Here is a 26,255-nt window from a genome sequence, read left to right as displayed (position 1 = left end):
GTGTGAATTTTGGTTGAAAGAGGTCCAGTTCTTAGGGCACGTAGTAAGTAGTGAAGGAGTGCTAGTCGACCCCGTCAAAATAGAGGCAGTGTCCAATTGGGAATGACCGACTACCCCAACTGACGTTAGGAGTTTTGTGGGCCTTGTAGGGTTTTATCAGAGGTTTGTGCAAGATTTTACCAAGATAGTCGACCCATTGACTAGACTCACCCATAAGATGGAGAAATTTGTGTTGATAGATGAATACGAAGAGAGTTTTCAAGAATTGAAAAGAGGCTGCTGTTAGCGCTAATGCTCCCCGATGGAAAGGGAGAGTTTATGATTTATAGTGATGCCTCATATAAGGGAATAAGGTGTGTTCTAATGAACATGGGAAGGTAATTGCGTATGCCTTTCAGAAATTGAAGGAATACGAGATAAGTTACCATACGCATGACCTAGAGGTGACAGCAACATTATTTGCCTTGAAAATTTGGAGGCACTACCTACATGGAGAAAAGTGTGAGATTTACACAGACCATAAGAGCCTTAAGTATATTTTCAGCCAGAAGGAACTGAACATGATACAAAGAAGATGGCTAGAATTAATAAAGGATTATGACTGTGAAATCCTATATCACCTGGGTAAAGCCACTATGGTGGCTAATACCCTTAGTAGAAAAGAAAGGCTTAAGATATTAATGATCTCTGAGGAGTTAGTCAAGGAGTTCGAAAAGATGAAAATTGAAGTCAGAATAATCAGTAACGGATCCGAAGGATTTTTTAAGATCAGGTTACAACCGGAATTGGCCGAGAAGATACGACTGTGCCAGAAGAAAAAGATGAGTGAGGAACAAAAATCGTTGACAGGATAGGAGACCAAATGTGAGAAAGATGCGAGAGGGATCATGAGATATACATCCTGAATTTAGATTCCAAATTTTTAGGAATTAAAAGACGAAATATTGCACGAAGGACACAACTCCAGATATTCAATTCACTCATGAAGTACAAAGATGTACCGTGACCTGAAATAATATTATTGGTGGCCTTACATGAAAAGCAATGTAGCAGAGTGGGTCAACAAGTACTTGACATGTCAGAGAGTGAAATCTGAACATCAGTGACCGAGTGGATTATTACAACCCCTAAAAATTTTGTAGAAAAAATGGGAACACACAGCCATGGATTTTTGTGATAGGCCTACCTAGGACTAAAATAAATCATGATATCATATGGGTCATTATAGATAGACTGGCTAAGTCCGCGCATTTCCTCCCAATCAATGAGAGATACACAGTGGAAAAAATAGTGGATATTTATTTAAAGGAGATTGTATTGAGACACACAGTTCCCGTCGCCATAGTGTCAGACATGGATCAAAGGTTTAACTTCAGATTTTTGAGGAGTTTTCAAGAATGCGTAGGCACTAGACTGAACATGAGTACTGCTTATCACCCCCAGACAGATGGGCAGAGTGAAAGGACCATCCAGAATATAGAATATATGTTGAGAGTCTGTGCGATTGACTTTCAAGGAAGTTGGAATGACCACTTGCCTGTGATTGACTTTGACTATAATAATAGCTACCATGCGAGCATAGGAACGTATAAAGATCTTTACTGAAGAAGGTGTCGCTCTCCCTTGTGTTCGAACAAAGTGGGCGAACATAAGATTCTAGGACCCGAACTAGTTCAGCAGAGCGAGAAATAATGTGACTCATCAGGTTGAGACTGGTAGTAGCTCAAGATAGACAGAAGAAGTACGCCGACCAGACCCGGAAGGATAGAGAATATAAAGTGGGATATTCGGTGCTGCTAAAAGTGTCTCCATTGAAAGGAGTAATGAAGTTTGGAAAGAAAGGGAAGCTGAGCCCAGATTCATTGAGCCGTTTGAAATCTTAAAAAGGATAGGACCTCTAGCTTACGAGATCGCCTTGCTTCCTAACATGCAACAAGTGCACAATGTGTCCCATATGTCAATATCGAGGAAATATAATGCTAATGCGCGATATGTGATAAAATATGAACAAGTAGACTCACAACCAGACTTAATCTACATAGAACAACCAACGAGGATAATGGATCAGAAGGAACAAGACTGCCAAGTTGGTCAGAATCTTTTATAGGAACCAAAATGTTGAAGAATCAACATGGGAACTAGAAGATGTAATTAAAAAAAAGTATCCCAGTTTGATTCCGGGACGGAATCCCTTAAAGGGGGAAGACTATAATAACCCGAATTTTTGGGACTTTATAAAATGATGAATGAATAGTAATCCTGATGATCAAGGAAAATTTTTTGAGCCCACGCTATGTTCGGGTATGTAAGTTAAGTATTCAAGTTGATATTATGATTATACGTACCAAATGAGTGTATGTAAAAGTCGTTAGTTTTCGAAGGAAACCAGTATTTCAAAATGACCTTATTTCAAAAACAATCATGGAATATGAGAATCACATCCAGATCAAGGATTTAAAATCCTACGAATAAAACCCAAGTACAAGAATATAAAATATAAGGATTCATTAGAAAAGATTACCCCGCGAATCACTTACGAGGATTTACCATGATAACGAGGAATCGACTAAGTAAGTACGTAAGTGAATGAATAAACAAAATAAACCCATGAAATCCCCATGCAAACCATGAAAACTAATTAGTATAAAATGTAACCAAAGATTGGTGATCAAATAGTAATCTTTCTAATAAGCATAGTAATTTGATTGGATGAATAGTAGAAGAGATGGGCATTATACTTCCTAGCTTGTAGGCTTATAAAATGAAGCCATATTTCATGATTTATACAAATATATACATATCTATTTTCCAAAAAAATCAAACAACACTCAAGCAAACAAGAAAGTATCCAAAAAACTGTCTCTCTCCCTCATTCATCCTTCAATCCGACTTTTACAAGAAAAGAGGGAAAAGGAAATCAAGAACTCAAGCTCTAGCCATGAATTAATTCACAAATTAATTCTCAAGCTTTCATATTAGCAAAATAAGGTAAAATAATTTTTTCACCCCATTCTTTTGAGTTTATAATAAAGAAATAAAATGTTAAAGATGATGATGAATAGTAACCAAGTAGTAACATCAAGTTGGTTTTGTTGATTTCTTGGATGATTAAGGATCTTTAAGCACACCCAAGGGTATATCAAGCATCATCCATACAAGGAGAACCTTCTAAGAACCTAATAAAGGTATAAAACTTTCTTTCAAACTTTTTTTAGTAAGAACTATTTAAGAAATGTATGGATCCTGGATGTAGGTTAAAGTTGTAGTAATTATATGTTAGTTTGATTGTTGTGGATGAATTAGTTTGATAAATATGATATTGATGAACACAAAAATTTGAGTTCTTGGGATAACTAAGTTGATAAATTATTTATTGTTTAATATTGAGTGATTGGTAATAGATGGGTGTTAAATCGAAACCATGGATCGTAGTGTTTATGTTGTTATAATATCCGATTCTAGGTGACTTAGTTTTCTGCAGATTTACAGAATAAGTAAACTGTGTTTTCTTGAAAAATGATACTTGTAAGTGATATATATTATCGTAATGATCATTTAGGTGCTTGAATCTCTTGATTTGAACTTACGGTTCAAAAGTTAGACCCGTTTTAGTAAACGCGATTTACGCGAAAAAAATTACTACGAATTATCAATTTTGGGAGTATAAATGGCCAACTTAAAATTACTCAAAAGTCATAAAAATTTAACAACGTTTGGGATATGGAGTTGATGAGATTTCATAGAAATTTCAAGTAAAACTATTAATTTTTTAATTTTATAAAAATGTCAGAGCCGAGGTTGCGCAACTGGAATTCCTCAGAAGTCGCGGGAGAAGCCGACTTGTAAAATGAATACGTGAAATGGACGATAAGGATGAAAATCTAAATCAAGGTTAATGACTATTAACGCTTTAATAAAATGGCGAGAGTAGGATGAGTTGCATTATATGATTATAAAATGTTACGTATTTAACAAAGCGACGCTAAGTAAGATTAAAAACTAATGGAACAGTAATGTTCTTGTTTATAGATTTCCGAACAGACTTGCGAGCACCCTCCACCTCGAAATCCCCGGCCCAGTTTACGAACCCTGCTTAAAATTAGTGTTGTGTTGTGGAAATTATTTACTGTATTTACGCATAATGTCATGATTAACATGAATTTCAATTACGAAGTATTACAAGACGAGATTGATGGTGATAAGTATGTATCGTATTTTATGTTAATGCTAGCGAGTAGCGTGGTATATATATTTTAGACCGAGAGTCGGTCAGTATAATTATTTAAAAATCTGGAAGGATTCCGAAGATGTTTCGGATTAATAAAGTCTGTATGTACTTTTATTATTCAAGTAAATATACCAAGGAACTCGATGTCCTCTTGTGATTTATTAAATACTTCGACTTTTATTAAATCATTTCCAAAGATCATATTAACTCAAGTTATGTATTTTTTTAATCGATGAATATTATTTCAAATGTTCATTAAAATAAATAAGTGTTCCTAGACGATTATTAATTATTAATTTCAATTATTAAATATTTATTAAAGATTAAAATGGATTTATTTAAACATAAATCAGTTGAGGAATATCATTTTAAATATTCCTTTAAAAGGGAATTATTCGAGGATTAATTATTTAATATTTAATTATTAAATATTTATTAAAAGATCTTATATAATTAAAAATCATAAATCCTAGTTTGCAATATTTTCTAAATTTTATAAAATCGTTCTAATACTTTCAAACCGGCTGAAAATTTTATTTTGACTTATTTTAAACATTTTGACTATAGTGTCAAAAGGAACTCCCCCTTAAATATTTATCTGTTGACAACAGTCATCTCACATTATGATAACACTTCCTCCAAAAATTCTCAGAAATATGTATGTATATCGGTATGTACATATTAACAAGCAGTATGTCTAGGGAACAATATAAGTTCCAGATATATGATATGATTCTTAAAGGACAAAGAAGGGTAGACTCCACTATTTTTTGTACTTAGGAGACCACTAATTTATTTCCGCATGAGAAAGTACCATGTGTACTAATGGACATTTGAAGTATGCATAATATACCCGGGAGAAAGAGGAAGCATATAAAGCCCGGATGCGGCCAGGGTGACAACCGGGAGTAAGGAAGTCGTCCCTCTACTACTAGAAAATAATAACAACATTATGCTATACGACTGATCATCGTATAGTAGGGGCCCGGTGAATGTCCTAATAATTTTTCCACTTGGAATTGATATGCAATACTGTAACCCAAGCGTAGGTGATGGGTTTACTAAAAAGGTATTCGCAGATTGAGTCAACAAAAGACATTATTTTGAAAAGAGGTATGTATCACCAGGAAAAACTACTTTTGAACATATATCAGTCTACGAATTTATATAAATTATTTAACATTATTTTCATATTGTTGATTTTTATGGTTGGGCAATATAGCTCATACTTATTTTCTTTAAAATTTCACAACACAACAGTTAACCAAGATTCCGATCCGAAAGTTGACAGCCAGGAAGCGCATTGGACACACGCAGCTTTTCCGTAGACTGTTTGGGGCGATACCACTGGTCGAACATATGAGCTGGTTCAGTTTTTAGTTATTTTTTGTTCGGCTCAGATATAAGTATGATTTATGTAAGGTAGTCATGAACAAACATTTATTTGGTCACCGGTCTAACCTTAAATAGAGGCTACACCCGTGGTATAACTTAATTACTTTTGGTTTGTAATAACTATCACTTTGTGGATTTAAAAACTCTAATAATGCATTATTTTTATTTCCAAGACAATAACCTGTGATTGCGTGTAATAGTAAGTGTAGGTTCGTAGATGCGTGAGTTAATTATGTTGTACAAGATAAGTGTTAAAACATGATTCAAGACGGCGTGACCTCCTAAATCTCTAACCTCGGATTGGGGGCGTCACATCCAACGCCTACTTTGCAGCTTCTTTCACTAAGAGTGTGAAATTGAGGAGTGAGCACATGGCCTTGGAGGCATGGATGAAGAAACTTGAGAGAAATTTTCAAGATAGGGATTCTATAGCTCTTTTGGCGTTTATCAACAGTTAGAAAACTTTATCAAGCTGATGGACACCCATGATTATGAGATGCCCTCTGTTAACATATCCATCGGCTCTGTTCATAGCTCTTACCCGGGTGTGGTGGATCGGCAAGGCTTTTCTAGCCTTTTGGCTGTTTCTGAGGTTGCCACTATTGGTCAATCATCTGATGTTGGACTCTAGATTTTTCATCGGTGTTTTGGCCTTGCATGGATTTAATTGTCGTGTGTGGCTTTTATTCAACAGTTATCTATTTGCGGTCCTTCACTAACTTGAACATTTTTGATATGTAACCTAATGGTTCATCGTGACTTGATTTATGATTATTCGAGGTCTCCTATATTATGCATTTGTAGTTTGATTTCATATTTTTCTTTTATTTTTGGTACTTTCATTTGGGAATTTCATTCACTAGATGCTCGTACATTGGTCGACCTTATTCATCCATCTACTACTAAGTACTAGGAACATGTCTTGCATGTCCTAAACTTAATAAACCTTCAGGTTCAAAGCGTGCCAAGTACGAGGCACTTCGTCACTGCTCAGGGTTTCCAACTTGTAGGATCCTTGTCCTAATATTTTCTAGACCTTATATGGCCCTTCCTAATGCCTCAATCTTTCTCACGACCAAGTCTTCTTGATGAAAGAACCTTTCTTTAACTATTCTATTGTAATAGAGGGAGGCTCTCCGTTGATGCTCTGTATTGCGGGCATTGGCTTCATCTCTAACCTCATCCACGAGATCGAGAGCAAGCCTCGTGCCTTCTTTGTTGGTATCTGGTTCATAAGCTTCGACCCAAGGTGATCGATGGGTGATCTCTATGAGTACCACAACTTTGGCTCCATAAGCCAATATGAATAAGGTAGCTTCAGTTGTCACATTGCAAGTGGCACGATATGCCCATCGTGTAGGAAGTGGTTCATCTATCCAAGTGTTCCTTGAGCGTTTGACCCTCTTCTTACGTCCATCAAGGATGATTCGATTAGCAACTTCCGCCTACCCGTTTTCCTGAGGGTGTGCAACCGAGGTGTAGTGAAGCTCTATGTTATTATCATTACAGTATTTCCAAATCTGCATATCACATTCTCCCAAAGGAATTAACAAATCTTCTGAGTGGTTATCTTTGCCAGTTCCTTGGCCTCAATTCACTTGGTAAAGTAGTCTATTACTACCATGATGATCTTCCAATGTCCCGATGCTACAGGAAATGGAACAAGTATATCAATTCCCCGTATTATAAAAGGGATGGGTGTGATGATAGATGTAAGCCTCTATGGGGGCTGTCGTACTATTGGAGTGTGTCTCTAGCATTTGTCGAATTTTTTCATATAAGCCTCTACATCGGCTAACGTTGTTGGCTAGTAGAACCCCAATCGAGTTTTATTGTAAGCGAGGGCCCTGCCCCCCAAATGTTGTCCACAAATCCCCTCATGGGCTTCCTTAAGCGCCTCCTCTGCTTAGAGAGGTCTTAAGCACTTTATATATGGAATGACGAAAGACCTTTTGTATAGGAAACCTTCAATTATCGAATATCTCAATGCTCTTACCAACAATTTGCGTGCCTCCTGGTCATCGTTGGGGAACCATCCAGTCTCAATGTGAGCCTTGATTGGATTGATCCAACAACTCGCCACACCGATTGGTGCTATCAAATTCATGACATGTATAGTAGGGGTTTTCAAGACTTGGAAGTAGATATTTCTCGGGTATTTCTCGATTTCAGACGAGGCGAACTTGGATAGGGCATCGACCGTAGTGTTCTCCTCTCTCGGAACATGTTCAGCGTACCATTCATCAAACTGAGTAAGTATTCCCTTCATGAATCTCAGGAATTTGGCCATTATATCATCCTTGGCCTCAAATTTGTCATTGAATTGAGCAACCACAAGTCTTGAATCTCCACAAACTTTAAGGGTTTTGGCCCTCACAAGCCAAGCCTAAGATGGCTATCAAAGCTCTGTATTCTACTTCGTTGTTCATAGTTGGGAAGTCCAACTTTAAAGCATATTCAATCATGAATCCTTCAAGGCTTTGCAAGACTAGACATGCACCACTAGATTTTGTTTTAAACGTTCCATTAAAATGGAGAACCCAATCTTCTTTCACAGATAAGTCTTCATCTTTCTCTTTCTCCTCTCCTTCCGGGGCTACTATCTCTTGCCCCCAACTTCTTGGTCACTAATGGTGCATTCGAATATGAAGTCTACTAGTTTCTGAGCCTTGATGGTTTTTTAGGATTGTACTTGATATCAAACTCACCCAACTCAATAGCCCACTTAATGAGCCTTCCACTGGCTTTCAAGCCGTGAAGTATATTTCTCAAAGGCTAGTCCTTCAGGACTTCGATCTTTTAGGCCTAGAAGTATGGTATCAACTTCTTCGAGACTGTGATCAAGGGAAGTGCAAACTTCTCGGTGGTGGAGTATTTCAACTCCGCTATGTGGAGTACATTACTCACATAGTAGATAGGGTTCTGGACCTTCTATGCTCCCTTTAGTAGGACGACACTCACAACTCGCTCAGAGACCGCAAAGTGTAAGTAAAAGATGTCCTCAGGACTAGGTTTGTCTGTAATATTCCATATTTTCAGATATTATTATTATTATTATTTGGAATTGTTTATGTGATTTTTATGTTAATTTTGGTGAATTATCTGGTAATTGGAGTGATGTTTTGGATGTTTATATGTGATATTCTTTGAGTATTTTAATTTTTATATGTCCAGAATAAAATATAGATAATTGTGATATTTTTCTGGTAATTTTTGGATAGGTATATGATTTTACAATGATTTATGGATTTATTAATTATTTTCTGAGTAATTACAAAACTATTTTATAAAGCTGTCCGACTTCAATTGTTTTCGCATTTTTACAACCCGGAACTCTTCCGAAAACTCCTTCCTAACCTAATCTGGTAATTCCGGACATTTTCTGTGTTTTAAATTTCGATCCGGATTACAGTTTGACCCGTACGCGTTCCTGCGCAAAATTTTCGATATGATAATCGTTTTGATAGATCAACAAAACCCGTATTCTTGAAAGATGGGATATTTTTATATTATTTTCTCATAGAATATCTTATAAGAAACCCGATTTTGGTAATTATCCAAATCTGATATTAAATTATATCGTTTTTATAGTTACTTAGTGGCTAAGTAATCTATTTTCGGATCCGATATGATCCCTTGAGATACTTGTTATGTGTTTAAAATGTATGTATATGGGATTATACGCAATTTGGACGAGTATTTATTTGCGTCTTTATCGAATTACTCATTTTATCTCGTTTTATGTGTGTTAAATGTATTTTATGTGTTTTCGGGATATTCTGTTAATTTAAGAAGCGTTTCTGTTTTTCAAAATAAACGGACCTGGACCCCACCGGAACGTTAAAGTTCATAAAATTCGTTTTTTTATTTTTATAAAATTAAAGATCTTTTGAATATTCAGTGTTTTCACTTTTTTGAATATTCATAACTTTTGGGAAATGTTGATATAAATTTTGTATTTATTTATAAATATTATTTTTAAAATTAGTCCCCGTGAATTAGTGTTTTCGGGCTACTTATTTTAAAGTACGAGTCAAAGGAACCGATTTACGATTTATCGGGTACACATTTTGATAAATATACCCAGCTGACTTTTGTATTTAATTGGATAAAAAATATATTAGAAATTTTAAATAATTACCAAAAATGAACATATAAGGTTTGGGGTGGGAATTCATTCTTCATCTTCTTCGAATGATTCTGAGAGCTACAGGTGGTTGTTTTTTGCGTTCTATATACCAAATCAAAGCCCACGAAGAGCCCGTTAATTTGATACTAATATCTCGACTTGAGGTTAAGTATTGTGTAATTTCGTTTTTTCAAAATTAATACCGAATTCGGGTTTGATTTTTCTTTTGATTGTTGCTTTATTTTGAGGATTGTATGTGATTCCTGAGGTTTTAGGGATTAATTTCATATATTATTTGTATGATTTTGATTCCATTTCGAAGGAAACCGAACTTTGGGTTTATGTCAAAATTTCAACTTGAATTTTCAGATTTATTCTTGATTATCTGATGCTTACAAGCTTGTGAACAGATTATACGTGATTGTATCTTTGATTTGAGTCCTAAATCGCGAATTTTGGTTGAGAAATGGCCGGGATCGGTTCTTGGCCGGAAAATTTGAGTTCTTTGCCGGTTTCAATGGAGTTTTCTTCGGAAATCATATTGAATGGAACGATTATTGTGATTGCTGATAGAAAGTAGTTCCTGAATTGATCTAGTATCGTTTTTATTGAAAAATCCAGCTGCTTTTGGTCTAGAACAGAGGCGGCCGGCGGTAAATTCCGTCGCCGGAATCTGGGCGAGGGACGCCGGAGTTCATCCCGAGCCGGACGGGTTGGATGACCCGGTTGTGACCCGTTTGGGTTAATTATAACCCGATTTTTATCTTATTTTACCCAATTTCAAAACCAAAAACCCGTTTCTGGATTTTCCCTATTAAAAATAATTCAAAATTCAGTTTTTATTTCTAAAATTGATTTTTAATTCCAAATTTAATTTGGTTAAATATTTAATAATTAACTAAATTATGTTTAAATTCCAAAAATTATTTTTCTTTTATTATTTTCAAAAATCAATTTGATTTAATTATTTATAATTTATTTTAGTTAATTATTTATGAATTTAATTAATTAATTAAATCATTTAATCAACTGATTTTATTTATAAGTTAAATAAAATGTAAATTATTTATAATTAATTCAGATAATTCCTAAATATTATTTTTAGGCTTTTAAAAATTATATTTTAGTACCTAAAAAATCAATTAATATTATTATTAATTGATTTATTCCTATATATTTTTATTTTATTCGTAGAAAATAAACTTTTCGTCCGTTTAATACGAAACGAACGCGTATAGACTCAGAAAAATATTCTGCTTTCATTAAAAATACTTTCGAGACCCAAATTCTTTTATTTTGAAAGGTCGCTTGTTTTACGAATCATTCTGAGTCGATTTTTTATCGATAAATCATATTTTTGACCCGATTTCAGTTTAAAACGTACGGAGTCGAACCTTTTGACGAATTGAGTCGTATGTGATATGAATTATGTGATACGTGGATTATGTGCTTACGTGTTATATAAATTACGTGTGTAAGTAAGTCAATGGTCTTGTGTTTGTCTGTCTTCTTTTTATGCGGGCTATCGTATGTGTAGATATTAGGGTTTTGACGCGCAGTTCGTCGAGTTATTATCGTTTAGATGATTAAAGCTATATCTTTTAATTATAGATACGGATCATTCGAGTTGATTAGGGCCAAATGGAATGGATGAAGACTAAAGTTGAGTAGTGTGGAATATTGGGTTGCAACACTGCATGAGTAGCAGATCAGAGATTTAGCACAGTAAAAGACGGTGATGCCTTGAGATGCCCGACTGAAATAAATGCGTCTATACGAGTGTGACTAACTGCTAAAAACCAAAGGCACGTATCCCTATCATCACTTATTGTTCAAGTGATATTTATTTTAAATCTTCTTATGCAAGTATTACTTTCCCTATTCTCATCTCGGAATAGATAAATATTTTACATATCGCTGAATTAAATAATTCTGTTTATGCAACTACTCATCTGCTATACTATGTTCAGAATAGTCAAGTATTTTTACTTATCCAATTATCGGATTTATAAATATTTTGGATTTTGAGAAAAATGATTTGGTTGCGAATATTCCTACCCAAGAAAATAGGGGGAAATAAAATTATTTTGGGTGTCGATTATTATGACCCCTTCTCATTAAAAGGTTTTAAGATTGGATCAAATTGTGTAAGTGGCCGAGACGGACGGTCCAGCGGAGGGCTATTTCTAAGTGTCATATGAAATATTATGACACAATATTTGCCATAGGCAGGTATATTGCCTTTTTATTTGAGTACTCGTGTTTTTGGGGACATGTTTCTACGAATCATGGCCCAGTGCTATCACACGGGTTGATCAGCATGTGATAGTACATCAGTCGGAGAATGATCCCAATCTAAATTATCATATCGTTTTTGATATTCATAGAATAAATGATTTATCAACTGTTTATGTTTTGGAATAATGGTGAAATACAGTTTTGATTCAGATTCTGATTTATGCTGATACTTATATTGTCGTTTGATATCAAAGGTGGTATTAGTATAGATGATTGATGTTGACTTCAATAAGGGATGTTGTGAGCATCAGAGTTCGTATTGATATCTAATTTGATATGACAGCAAAATAAGTATTAATTTCAAGAGTTCGGTTTTGAGTAAAGTTTATGATTCAATCAATAATCATTGTTTCATGTTATTGTGGTTTACAATATTTCCGTAAACACTGTTTTACGAGTTTTATTCTCATCAAGATTCAAAGTATTACTGAAGCATTTCGCTCAAAAATATCAAAATGGTTTTGAATACAATTAAGGAATCAATTCTGGAATTCCTCAACTAAAATTTTATGATTCAGCAATTATGATTTTAAATGTTCTGCTCTACTGTAGATGTCAGTTTTATATTAAAACGACCCTATATTCGATATAATGATCTTGCTTAGCATTTCTTCCGCTCATACTTGCCTATTTTTAAATTTAACCTCCAGTGAGGATTAGCTTACGAGGTTTAGTCGCGTAATTCGAGGAAGCAAAGAAGGAGCTCTTGGAAGGTGGTTGGTCCAAGGTTTGCGAACTAGTGTAAGTTCTATTATGTAAAGTTATTTATATTATATTATATTATAGTTGTGTATTTTATAGTTGGGCCTAGTATACTTCTTTTCGAAGTTATACTAGGGGTTTAGCTTTGAGTTTGGAATTTATTGAAAAGAGTTTTTTTTTAAAAAGTGATAGATTATTTTTGGAATTTGGATATCTTGTTTTTAGAACTGTAACCTTAAAAGATCTTGGTATAGTTTGGGGTCATAGATGCTAAACATCTTCCGCTGGCATTTGCATTTTGATTAAACAGGTTAATTTGGATTGAGGTTTCATCGTGAAGAAGAAATCCTCTAACCACGGATTTGGGGGCGTTACAGATTTGTATCAGAGCTGAGATTATAGTAAACTAGAAACGAGAGTGTGTAGGGGTGTGTATAGCTATGTGAGGACGCTTGAGCTCATATCGGGCTCCTATTGGACTATTGGATATAGTACCAACGATTAAGTTAAGATAGGTGCATTCGTTTGATTTGGTTATGCTGAGCTGGATAAAACTCCTGGCAGTTGCAAACTTCTATCGTGGAATCTTTCGAGGCTACTACAACTTGACGACGATGAAGATTATCGATATCCTCTAAACATGAAGAAGTGCTTAGAATCGGATGACGAGTCAACCAAAGAGTTCAAATAGAAGATAAGTATTAAGACCTTGGCAATACCTTCTCTTTTTATAAATTCTTTTATCATCTCTCAAAAAGAGGTATATGTTAAATGACATAGTCCATAACACCTGTTTTCAATCACGTACTGCGCCAGAGGTTGTCATGAAACCTATTTTCAGGTTTTGGTAGCTCTGCCAAATTATAATAATTTAACTACCACTTTTCTTATATGGTGGATAGTTTCTTGATGATGTGATACCCCTTGCTCATTTTGTGCCAGAATTTTGTTCTCTGGATTTCATTTCCTTCAGAAATATCATCTTTGAATTTTTTTCAGTTTTACTTGTTAGGTCACACAACACTGTAGAAGGGGGTTGAATACAGTTTTTAATACAATCAAATTGATTTTGAACACAAGTAATAGTAAATAGATATATTCAATATAATAAACTCTGTTATAATGGAACTGTTCTCTCTCAGTGATGAACAAATATCACTAAGAGCTGCTAGGTTACAATGTATAATATTCTCGATAATGATAACACATATAGTGTAAACCTAAGTCTGTGTTTATATACTACACAGTTACAAGATAACTTCTAATTGATATGGAATATAATTCTGTCTCCTAAAATATATCAATCAGAAATCTTCTACAAGTATTCCAGTCTTCTAACACTTTCCATGCATATCTTCATTTGTTTTAGTCTCGATCTTCTACTGTAAATCAGCTTCCTTCCTTAACTGTAAGTCCTCCCGCACTTAAGTTCTGATATGACCTTAAGTTCTGATATGAAGTTTTGACTTCCAGTAAGTCCTGATTTGTCCTGTTGTTAAGTTTTGAAAACTAAACACAAATCATATTAGACATGACATCTCAAATATATCTAACAATCTCCCCCAACTTGTAAATTATACAAAATATACAAGTTAATAGATTTGATGATGTCAAAAACATGTAAGTACAAATGCAATAAGAGTTTAACTAGATAACTAACTACAACTTACAGTCCTTGTAGCTTTTACCTATCTCACTGAGTCAATCTGAATCTATAATGATTCTTGACAAAGTGTGAAATCATCTTTTCTTCTTTAATCCTCAGGACTTGAGAGAGTGTAGCCTTGACTTGCTTCATCTCTTCATTCTGACTTTCAATATGATAGATTGCAGTCCTTAAAGCAGAGATATGGTTTCTTTCTAAACCATCATTCAGTCTTATTACCCTAGGATGAGAAGAATCTTCATTATAGCACAAATATTTCTCTTTCAGTATCTCTTCAAGCTTAGCAGAATTCTTCTTTATTGGAATTTCACTTCCATCATTTTCAACAATACTAGGAATAAATTCTGTAACTCTTGAACCAGAAATTCTTGCTTTATCTCTGATGGTCTTCAATATGAAGTTTGACCATCTCCTGGTAATATCAGACTTTACCTCTAAAAGGTAATGAAAGAATTGAAGTTCTTTCAGTGATTTGTTTAGCACATCTGATTCTGTCATTTGATATGTCCTTCCATCTTCAAGAAATAGAATCAGATTTTCCTTCATATTGTGCTTGTTATGAACATCCAGTACCACTTGAACATATATAATTTTATTAAGATGTTTATGTGTAACATCTTCAAGAGGTCTGTCAGTCAATAAAAATGGATCTTTAGTAGCAACTTCGACTCCTATTTTGATCTTAGCTTCATCAGAACCTAGTCCAGCCCTGTCTCTTGGTTCTCTAGCATTTAACCCAATAGTCATGAAAGTAGACAGTAATTGGCTTTTCTTTGGATCTGATGGTTTGACATTTTTCCACAGAAGTTTCTTTTTATCAGCTACTTCTATTTTATTTAAATCAACTTGAGCATTGTTAGAGGTTGACTTGATGACTTTATCAGAACTTGACATTTCTTGTTGTTCTTCACTCTGAACAACTTGAGCCTTGTCTGTGGTTGTCTTTGAATCTTCATAAATCTTCTTTCTTTTCAGAGTTTGAACATCTTCATCTTCAGCAAGATTATCATCAGTAACTTGAACAATTTTGCACACTGCTTTATCAGAATTTAAGGAATTTTCATCTCCAGTGGCCGGGTTGGTTCATCAACTTTTCCTTTCCCTTTATCTTTGGGATCAATCTCAGATTGTGATCTAATCTTGGATTTAGATGCCTCAGTTTGTGACTTCTCCTTGATCACAATGCCTTTTTCCTTAGGCCTTGGAGGTTTCTTTGCAACAGAAGCTTTTGGCTTTAGATTTTTCTTTTAAACTTTAAATCTAGCTTCTTCCTCCTTGAGATTTTCTAAATCCATTCCTGGATTGTGCTTCAGAAATAATCTTCTAGCAATTTCCTCATCAAGTATCTGAATCTTAGGATCCTTGTAGTAGACTGTTGTCTGCTTACCCTTGAGCTTTAGAGTTTGCATGAACTTTTGAGAATCTTGACTTCCACCTTAAATCAGAATATCAGGTTTTGTCAGACTTTGCTCATCAGAACTTGATATCAGATATTGAGTTTCAGTACTTGCTATCATATTTTGAGTTTGAGCAGCTTCAGAACTTGTCTTCTTTTGAGTAGAAGATTTGCTTGCCTCAATAATTAGTTTCCCTGAAGAAACTTTTGCTACTCTGCCCTTTTCCTTGAACTTGACCTTTACCCTTGCTAGGGTTTCCATAGTCATCAGTTTCATCATCTTTCTTCTTCAGTAATTGATCATTTGAGCATTTGGACTTAACTATCTTCTCCCTTTTTTGGCATCATCTGATAATAGGAGTGAGAGAAGAAGTTCCACTGAAGATTGAATATCATTCAATTGAGCCTGTTGAGAAGCTTGATTTGCCAGAACCTCAGAAATTTGGGCATGTTGCTTCTCTTGAGTTTTCTCAATTGCTTCTACCTTTTCAGAAATAGGCCTGATAAATCTCTTTTTTTCAAGCTTGGTCTCCATTTCTAGCTTTTCAGCTTTTTCTAGAAGCTTATCAATCTTTTCTTGAGTTGCACAGTGTAGACCTTGAAGATTCTTGGTAGATAGAGCAGTGATCTTGAGCTGTGTCTTGACATCAAAATTTATCACAAGCTCATCAACTTTAGAAATATGCTCTGTCAAAACTTTAGAGCTTGGAATGAAATCAGTTTCATTCCACTTTTTGTTCCACTCTACACCTCTGTGAGTATCCTCCCAAGGAAAAGGTGTAGCTTGCTCAACAAACTTCTTAACTAATGATTCCTTTCCCAGAATGGGAGCTGGAGTATCAACATAAACACTGTCTTCAGAACTTGAAGAAGATTCATTATGTTCTGACAGCACTAGCGTGTGTGATGCAACTAGAGATTCGGCAACAACTTCATCTAAATTCTGAGCATTAGAATTTATCTCCATATTTGGTGTTGATAGTGTAGATGGTATCTCAGCATCAGCATTTAAGACAGGAGAATGAGTTGGACATTGCTGAGCTTTTGTTGGTGGAGCTTCCAGATAAAGAACGTTAGGTATATTCAGATTATGAATATCTATTTTAGAATTTATAGCTTGTTCTTCAGCATCATCTATAGCGTCAATAGGAGAGACATGAGGTGTTACCACTGTATCAGAAACAGTGTCTTGGTCTTTAGCTGTAGGTGGCAGAGATTCAATGATAATTGGCTCTTTTGAGATCAGAGATTCCTGATCTCATTCCTCAGCTTCAGTTGTATCCTCAGATGTAGGCTTAGCATTATACCTCTTTTCCCTCATTTTCTTCAATCTCCTTGCCAATGAAGGAGTTGCTTTAGCAGCATCAGAACTAGCAGTTCTCTTTCTCTTCAAAGAATTAGATTCTTGAGCTGCAGTTTCTTTCTGAGATGTGACATTTTCAGCTTCAAATGTCACAGGTTTTGATGCATGAACCTGTGCTTCCTCTTCAAATGTAACTCAGGATATATCGATTCAAATTCAGCATTTGTTTGTCAAATCAGCACAAATTATTATTAACCACAATTTTAATCAAAACATTCATCAAGAATTACAGTTTAAGTGGATGAAGTAAAGATTTATAGTTTTCAATGAGAACATTCACATTCACATAATACGAGATAAACAAAGACTAAATCTTGCAATCAAAATAAATTTCATTAAAATATCCAAAGAGTACATTTCATGAAATTTATAGATTACATGCAAAAGATTACAAGATAATCCTAGTCCAAGATGGTGAACATTAACAGCCTAGGTCTCAAAAGGAAATCTATCAATTAGTTCCTCCTGCTGCTGAGAAAAAGCACTACAAGACGGATGATCCGTTCTTGCTGAAGAAGAGCCTCTCTCTGTTCTTCTTCCAAGAAATTAAGATGGAGTTGATAGTCTATCTGGAAGAACAAGAGATTTATCTGAACCTCTTGTGGAACCATGTTCCATATCTCAGCAGGAATGACAGTGATGTGCCATTCCTATTCCCAGTCACCACAACTGAACTCGACGTTGAAGGTTTCATAGTTCATAAACATGTTTACAAGAACCATTTTTATGAATGAAGAAAATGGTGAGAATTAAAAGAGAGAGAATGATTTTGTGTGAGAATAGAAGATGATTTGTCTGAGATGAAATATTGGTTAAATAGCCAATGGAATATCAAGGGACTAGAGGACTAATTAATGACTAAGTGTAGAGTTAACTTAATGAGCGTCTCCCTAGACCGATGTGTAATAATTTAGGCAGTATGTCAACAGTCAATAGTTAAAGCATGAGTTAATGGGCACAGGAAATAAGTAATAATTACTGTGCACATGCAATTTTTCAAGACAAACACATATACCACTAATCTAAATGATTATGACTGTTTTTATCTCACCTAAATATATTCTGATTATATATGAACGTTTCAGTAATTACCACAAATAAGTCAAGTAAAAATAATGCCACGTAAGCATCAGAGACTCCATCAGGATTTAATATCAGAATTTGACTATTATCAAATTTTTAACAGTCATCAAAACATGGCTTATCAACTCAAAAAGTGAATGTTTGTATCTTTGATTCTTCATACAAATATTGACTTGTTTCTTTAGAGTTTAATCATCAGAACTTCCATCAGAACTTGTCCTCAGAATTTATACAATTGACACTTACCTGTTTGTCAAAAACAACTTAATCACCACAGTAATTTTCATCATTCATATGGAGTGATAGTGTGTGCATTTAGCAAAATATCAGATAAAGATTAAAGTCTGATATACTTCAGTACATCTTAGAAATAAGGCATAACTAAGAAAAGTACTTAAAATCGGTCATTAATAATAAAGTCTACTATAGGATAAAGTTGTGCATGAGTCCACCTCAACTGTTTGTGCTCATTTTATGCATCTTTTGAAATTCCTTTTTACAATGGCTTCTCAGTGTAAGTGAGTCACAACTGCTTATCAGAATTTATGCTATTATCAGAGTATTTCTCCAGTAATCAGAGAATATGAAAAGTCACCAAGAAAAATTTATTTGCTTTTCTAATGCATATTACTTAATACCAGCAATGCACTTGGGTCTTTCCTTCCACATATTTACTCTAGATCTCAAAGGAGTACCTGACTTTAATTTTCTTTTCTTTTCTTTTCTTCAGATAAGTGAGGCTTACCAAGCATGTGGTTCATCCTTAAGATTTACTGACATCAGAATTTGACAGATAAGAAGCAAGAATCTAGTTTGTGACTTAGTAATAAGATACACAAAGTAAATTTGACTAAGCTCAAAATCAGAATTTGCTTGTGTTAATGAGTTTCCACATAAACAACTAATCCAAACATGGGATTTCTAGTATGTTGAAGACTACTAGGTCAACATCTAGCACGGTATCCTCATTGGATTAAATAGTCACAGAACATTCAAATCACTATCAGAGTATAAAGATCCATATCAGATAACAATCAACAGTTAATGTATTTCAATTTAAGCACAGATTACATGAAGATTAGACAATCTGTAAACACTGATCATAAAGTCTGATGTATGAGAACAAAAACTAAGCAGATTTAGAGAAAGAACCTGAAACCAATCCAAGTTCATTTACCAGTTTTGTAAAAGTAGCTTCACATAGTGGTTTTGTGAAGATATCTGCTAGTTGTTGATCTGTTGGAACAAAATGCAATTCCACTGTACCTTCCATCACATGTTCCCTTATGAAATGGTACCTATTGCCGATGTGCTTTGTCAACGAGTGTTGAACTAGATTACCTGTCATAGCAATAGCACTTTGATTATCACAGTAAATAGGTATTTTAGATAATTCTAACCCATAATCCAGTAAATGATTCTTCATCCAAAGAATATGTGCACAACAACTTCCTGCAGCAATATATTATGCTTCTGCAGTTGATGTGGAAATTGAATTATGTTTCTTGCCAAACCAAGAAACTAATCTGCCTCCAAGAAATTGGCAGCTTCCACTAGTGCTTTTCCTGTCTATTTTGCATCCTGCAAAATCTGCATATGAGTAACCTATTAGCTTAAAATCTGATTCTCTAGGATACCATAATCCTAGATCAGCTGTACCCTTGAGGTACTTGAAAATTCTTTTCACAACTATTAGATGAGGTTCTCTTGGATCATCCTGAAATCTTGCACAAAGACAGGTAGCATACATAATATCAGGTCTACTTGCAGTTAAATAGAGTAAAGAGCCAATCATACCCTTGTAGTTAGTAATATCTACTGATGAACCAATATCTTTATCTAACTTGGTTGCAGTGGCCATGGGAGTGGATGTTGTTGAACAGTCTTGCATTCCAAATTTCTTGAGTAAATTTCTGGTGTACTTGGATTGACAGATAAAAGTACCTTCTTCATTTTGCTTGACTTGAAGTCCCAGAAAATAACTAAGTTCTCCCATCATACTCATTTGATATCTTGACTACATTAGCTTTGCAAATCTTTTACATAGCTTAGCATTAGTAGATCCAAATATGATATCATCAATATATATTTGTACCAAAAGTAAGTCCTTTCCATGGTTGAGGTAGAACAGTGTTTTATCAATTGTGCCTCTGTTAAATCCACTTTCCAGAAGAAATTGAGCTAAAGTCTCATACCATGCTCTTGGAGCTTGCTTAAGGCCATAAAGTGCTTTGTCAAGCCTGTAGACATGATTTGGAAATTTTGAATCTACAAAGCCTGGAGGTTGTTCAACATACACCTCTTCTTCCAATTCTCCATTGAGAAAAGCACTTTTTACATCCATTTGAAAGACTTTAAACTTTTTGTGAGCAGGATAAGCCAAAAAGATTCTTATGGCTTCCAATCTAGCAACTGGTGCAAATGTTTCATCATAATCAATACCCTCCTATTGAGAGTAGGCTTTAGCAACCAACCTAGCTTCGTTCCTTGTAATTATGCCATCACTGTCAGTTTTGTTTCTGAACACCCACTTTGTGCCAACAATAGATCTATTCATTGGTCTTGGCACTAGGGTCCAGACTTTATTTCTTTCAAATTCATTCAACTCTTCATGCATTGCTTGCACCCAATCAGCATCTTGAAGAGCTTCTTCCACTTTCTTTGGTTCAGTCTGAGATAGAAAAGAATGATAGAGACATTCATTTGATGTTGCGGTTCTAATTCTGACACCTGCTTCAGGATCTCCAATTATTAAGTCAGGTGTGTGTGATTTGGTCTACTTCCTTGCAGATGGAAGTTGATTTCTAGAACTGGATCCTCCCCCATGATCCATGCTATCTCCATCTGCATTTTCTGATGCTCCCCCTGTAGTTATGCTCTCTGAGACTACAGAATTTGAGTTGGACCCTTCAGGATTTGAAGTATCAGAGTTTCCAGAATTATCAGAATTTGGCTCATCAGAACTTGATGAATCAGAACTTGAAGAGCCAGTGACAGGTTCTGATGCTTCTTGAGAGTCTTGAGTTGTGGTAGGATCTTCAGCTAGCTCCCCCCGGACAGGTGCATTTTTTCTTTGGAATTGTTACCACAGTTTCAATAACATCAGAACTTAATCCGTCAGAGCTTACAAGATCAGAGTTTAAGTCATCAGAATTGACAGAATCAAAATTTAAGTCTTCATTTTCAAATCTCAGCTGATCGTGATCATTGAAATCTTCAAGTCCAGTAATATTCTTATCATCAAAAGATACATTGATAGATTCCATGAGAACCCTTGTTCTTAAATTGTAGACTCTGAAGGCTTTTGTGGAAAGTGGATATCCAACAAAAATTCCTTCATCAGCTTTTAGATCAAATTTCATCAGCTGTTCAGGATGAGTCTTAAGAACAAAACACTTACATCCAAATACATGAAAATATTTCAGATTTGGCTTCTTTTTCTTCACCATCTCATATGGTGTTTTTCCATGCTTGTTGATGAGTGTAGCATTCTGTGTAAAACAAGCAGTTTGCACAGCTTCAGCCCAAAAGTAGGGTGGTAACTTTGCTTCATCAAGCATAGTTCAAGCAGCTTCAATGAGAGTCCTGTTCTTTCTTTCTACAACTCCATTTTGCTATGGAGTTTCAGGTGCAGAAAATTCCTGTTTGATTCCATGCCCTTTGCAGAACTCATCCATGATTGAATTCTTGAACTCGGTGTCATTATCACATCTTATAATTTTAACAGAATCTTTGACCAACTTATCCAGCTGTCTGACATAATCAGTTAGAGTAGATGCAGTTTCATTCTTCTTGTGAAAGAAATATACCCAAGTGTACCTTGTGAACTCATCCATTACAACCATAGCATATTTCTTCTTTGCAATAGACATGACATTGATTGGACCAAATAGATCAACATGCAGTAGGTGATAAGGCTCAAGAATTGAAGATTCAGTTTTGCTCTTGAAAGAAGATTTTCTTTGTTTTGCTTTTTAACATGAATCACAAAGGCCATCAGGAGAAAATACTGATTTTGGCAGTCCTCTCACAAGATCTTTCTTTACAAGCTTATTTATGTTGTTGCAATTTAAATGAGAGAGTCTTTTGTGCCAATTCCAGCTTTCTTCAATTGATGCTCTACTCAATAGACAGATTGCAGAACCATCAGAACTTGTTGAAAGTCTGGCTTCATAAATGTTACCATGCCTGTAACCTTTCAGAACCACTTTTCCTGTAGAATTGCTTACAACTTCACAGTGTTCTTCAAAAAATCCACATGATAACCTCTGTCACAGATTTGACTCACACTTAGCAGATTGTGTTTAAGTCCTGAGACAAGAGCTACTATTTCAATGATGACATTCCCAAGATTTATATTGCCATATCCCAGAGTTTTTCCCATGTTTCCATCTCCATAAGAAACTCCTGGGCCAGTTTTCTCCACAAAGTCTGATAGCAGGGCTTTATTTCCAGTCATATGTCCTGAACATCCACTGTCCAGAACTAGGATGTTTTTCTTGTTGCCCTGCAATCACAAAGACCACTAATGGTTAGTTTTAAGGACCCAGACTTGCTTGGATCCTTTGGCCTTTTTAAGTCTGTTAGCATTTGCAGCGGATTTAGTTTCAGAGTTTATGCTAACATGCTATTTATCAGAATTTATATCAGACTTTGCATCAGACTTTACACTGGAAGGAACAATAGTAACTTTCTTTATAGAAGGTTTTATTTGATAATAATCATAGTACAGACTATGATATTCCTTACAAATATAAATGGACTGCCATAAACTACCACAATGAAAACAAGGATTTTGTAGCTTAAACCTAACAGACTGACTCTTAACTCCTGATTTAGGAGGTAAAGAGTTTATATCTTTATTCTTCCTGTAAAAAGAAGCAAGATGGTTAAAGTTTCCACAGTTATAACATTTCTTTCTAGGAGCATTAGGAACAGGCATATAGTTATTGCTTTTATTCACACCTGCCTTTCCAATCCTATTTTTCCTAGCTTCCTTTACCTTGTTGAGATTCCTAATCTCTTTCAACTTATGCTTAAGCTGCTTCTTAGTCATTAAGCCTATGTTGACTTCAGCTGGTTTATCCTATTTTAATTTGTCAAAAGTTGACTTATCTTTGACTTCTGTCACAGACTCTTTCATCTTTTCAGAATCAGACTTTACAGTTTTTGGTACAAACTTAATAGGATTTACCTTTGTCTTAACAGTCTGTTTAACAACAATTGGCTCAATTTGTTCAATTCCTTTTTCACTTTTATCATCTCCATAACCTAAGCCGTCTTTCTAGTTTCCACTACTTAACAAATTTTGAGTTAATATGCCAGAGTTAGTCCAAGTTCTGATAATCTCTGTTTCCTTTTCTAATTCAGCTTTTAGAGATTTATTCAATTTTAACACTTCATCTCTAACATATAAAGCATCATGTTTTTCTTTCTTAGTTTGATGAAGAATAACTAACTCCTTTTCTAAATAATCATTTCTCTTTTTATAAGCAGAATTTTCAGATGTTAATCTTTCACATGTTAAAGTCTGATCTCTATAACTAATAAACATGGTTTTAAGATATAATCTCAACTCAGTAATATCATCAGTATGAAAAGCATAAGTTGTTTGAGGTACCTTCAATTCAGCAGTTTCAGGGGTGCTTTCAGCATTTGCTATCAAGGCATAGCTCACCTTATTTTCAAAATCTGAAGTGTTTGTCCAGCTTTTCTTCTTTGTGACAAGTGCCTTGCCTTTGTCACTTTTTCCTTTCTAGCAGTCAGGAGATATTGGCCTCTTTCACCACAATTGTAGCATTTGACATTTGAGTTGTCTCCTCTGTCAGACTTTGCACCTTTGCCTTCAGACTTTCTGAACCCTTTCTTATCAGAACTTACACCTTTCCTGGAAAACTTCTTGCCCTTTCTGAATTTCCTGTAGGCTATCTTTGTGATACCCTTCACCATTAGAGCACATAATTTCATCATCTCTTCATCAGCATCCATTTCAGGTAAACTTTCAGTTTCTGAATCATCATCATCAAAATATGATGACTCTGAATCAGACTTTATGATGAGAGCCTTTCCCTTGCCCCTCTTTGAGGAAACAACTTTAGGAGATTCCTCCTCAGCCTTAAGAGCAACTGTCCTTGACTTTCTTCCATGCCTTTTGCTCCTTTGATCCATCTCAAGTTCATAAGTCTTGAGCATACCATAAATTTCATCAAGAGTAGTTTCAGTAAGGTCATAGTTGTCTCTTATGGTAGTAGACTTCAAATCCCAATTTTCAGGAAGAGCTAAAAGGAATTTTAGATTTGAATCTTCAAGATCATATTCCTTGTCCACCAGTGACAGATCATTCAAGAGTTTGACAAACGTGTCATATAAGTCAGTTAAAGACTCATCAGCTTTTGAGTCAAAGTGCTCATACTCTTGAGTGAGTATTATCCTCCTGTTCTTCTTGATTGCATTAGTTCCCTTGTATCTTGTCTCCAGAGCTTCCCATATCTCCTTTGCTGTGTTGCAATAAATTAACCTGTTTGACATGATATTATTGATGGCACTATGCAACAAATGCCTTACCTTTGCATCCTTGGCAATAGATGAGACGTCTTCAGCTGTGTACTCACCTTTCTCCTTTTGTATGGTTTGTGCTGGTTGATCAGCAACTACAACAGAGAGCTTTGTAGGCTTATGTGGTCCTTCATTAATTCTGTCAAGGTATTCTGGATCTGTAGATTCCAGAAACATAACCATATTCACTTTCCATATGGGATACTCAGAAGGTCTCAGAATGGGAACTCTAATAGTCTCATATCAACTGTGGGTTTGAGTCTTTTGAGTTTCTTCAGTTTTGGTGGGCTTGGTTGGAGTTTGTACTTCTTCAGACATGATTGTTTGGATCTTTACTGTATGTGTGTTAACAGACAGGCTCTGATACCACTTGTCAGGTCACACAACACTGTAAAGGGGGTTGAATACAGTGTTTAATACAATCAAATCGATTTTGAACACAAGTAACAGTAAACAGAAATATTCAATATAATAAACTCCATTACAATGGAACTGTTCTCTCTCATCGATGAACAAATATCACTAAGAGCTGCTAGGTTACAATGTATTATCTTCTCGATAATGATAACACATATAGTATAAACCTAAGTCTGTGTTTATATACTACACAGTTACAAGATAACTTCTAATTGATATGGAATATAATTCTGTCTCCTAAAATATATCAATCAGATATCTTCTACAAGTCTTCCAGTCTTCTAACTCTTTCCATGCATATCTTCATTTGTTTTAGTCTCGATCTTCAACTTTAATTCAGCTTCCTTCCTTAACTGTAAGCCCCCCCGCACTTAAGTTCTGATATAACCTTAAGTTCTGATATGAAGTTCTTACTTCCAGTACGTCCTGATTTGTCCTTTTGTTAAATTCTGAAAACTAAACATAAATCATATTATACATGACATCTCAAATATATCTAATATTATTCATTTAATTTTGGATTCCTTTGATATTCTTTTATTCTGACTGAGATGAACAACCCTAACTACAGGGGACACAAGGTATACCTGTCTGTGTGATAGAAGTTGGATGGGACGCCATCACTTGTGTGTGTTGTGACTACACGAAGGTTAACAACCTTTACTAGTGTCTTAATTTGGACACGCAATACCAAATTCATTTGATCATATTGATCTCTCAGTTATTCTTCCATTTCAACAAACTTTCTCCTAACTTCAGATTTTGGTAACCATAATCGTGGGACATCCGTTATGATATAAAATTCTTTTCTCTTTGAACTTCCATGATTTAATTATTTCAAATACTCGAAGATATTCCAATCAAGTTGAGATGAGTTATTCAGGTCAATGGAAATTAAGATTTTTGGATGAAATTACCAACATCAACAGTGGATTGCAATGCGATTAGAATATCGGTGGCATAAAATGAAGTCAAACTGTTTCTTTATTTCTCTCTTTAATTCCCTCTCTTTTTCTTTCTCTC

The sequence above is a fragment of the Apium graveolens genome, chromosome 9 (genome assembly GCF_009905375.1).
Source record: "Apium graveolens cultivar Ventura chromosome 9, ASM990537v1, whole genome shotgun sequence".
Classification (NCBI taxonomy): Eukaryota; Viridiplantae; Streptophyta; class Magnoliopsida; order Apiales; family Apiaceae; genus Apium; species Apium graveolens.
The sequence above is the reverse complement of the archived record's forward strand: the minus strand, read 5'-3'. Positions refer to the sequence as shown.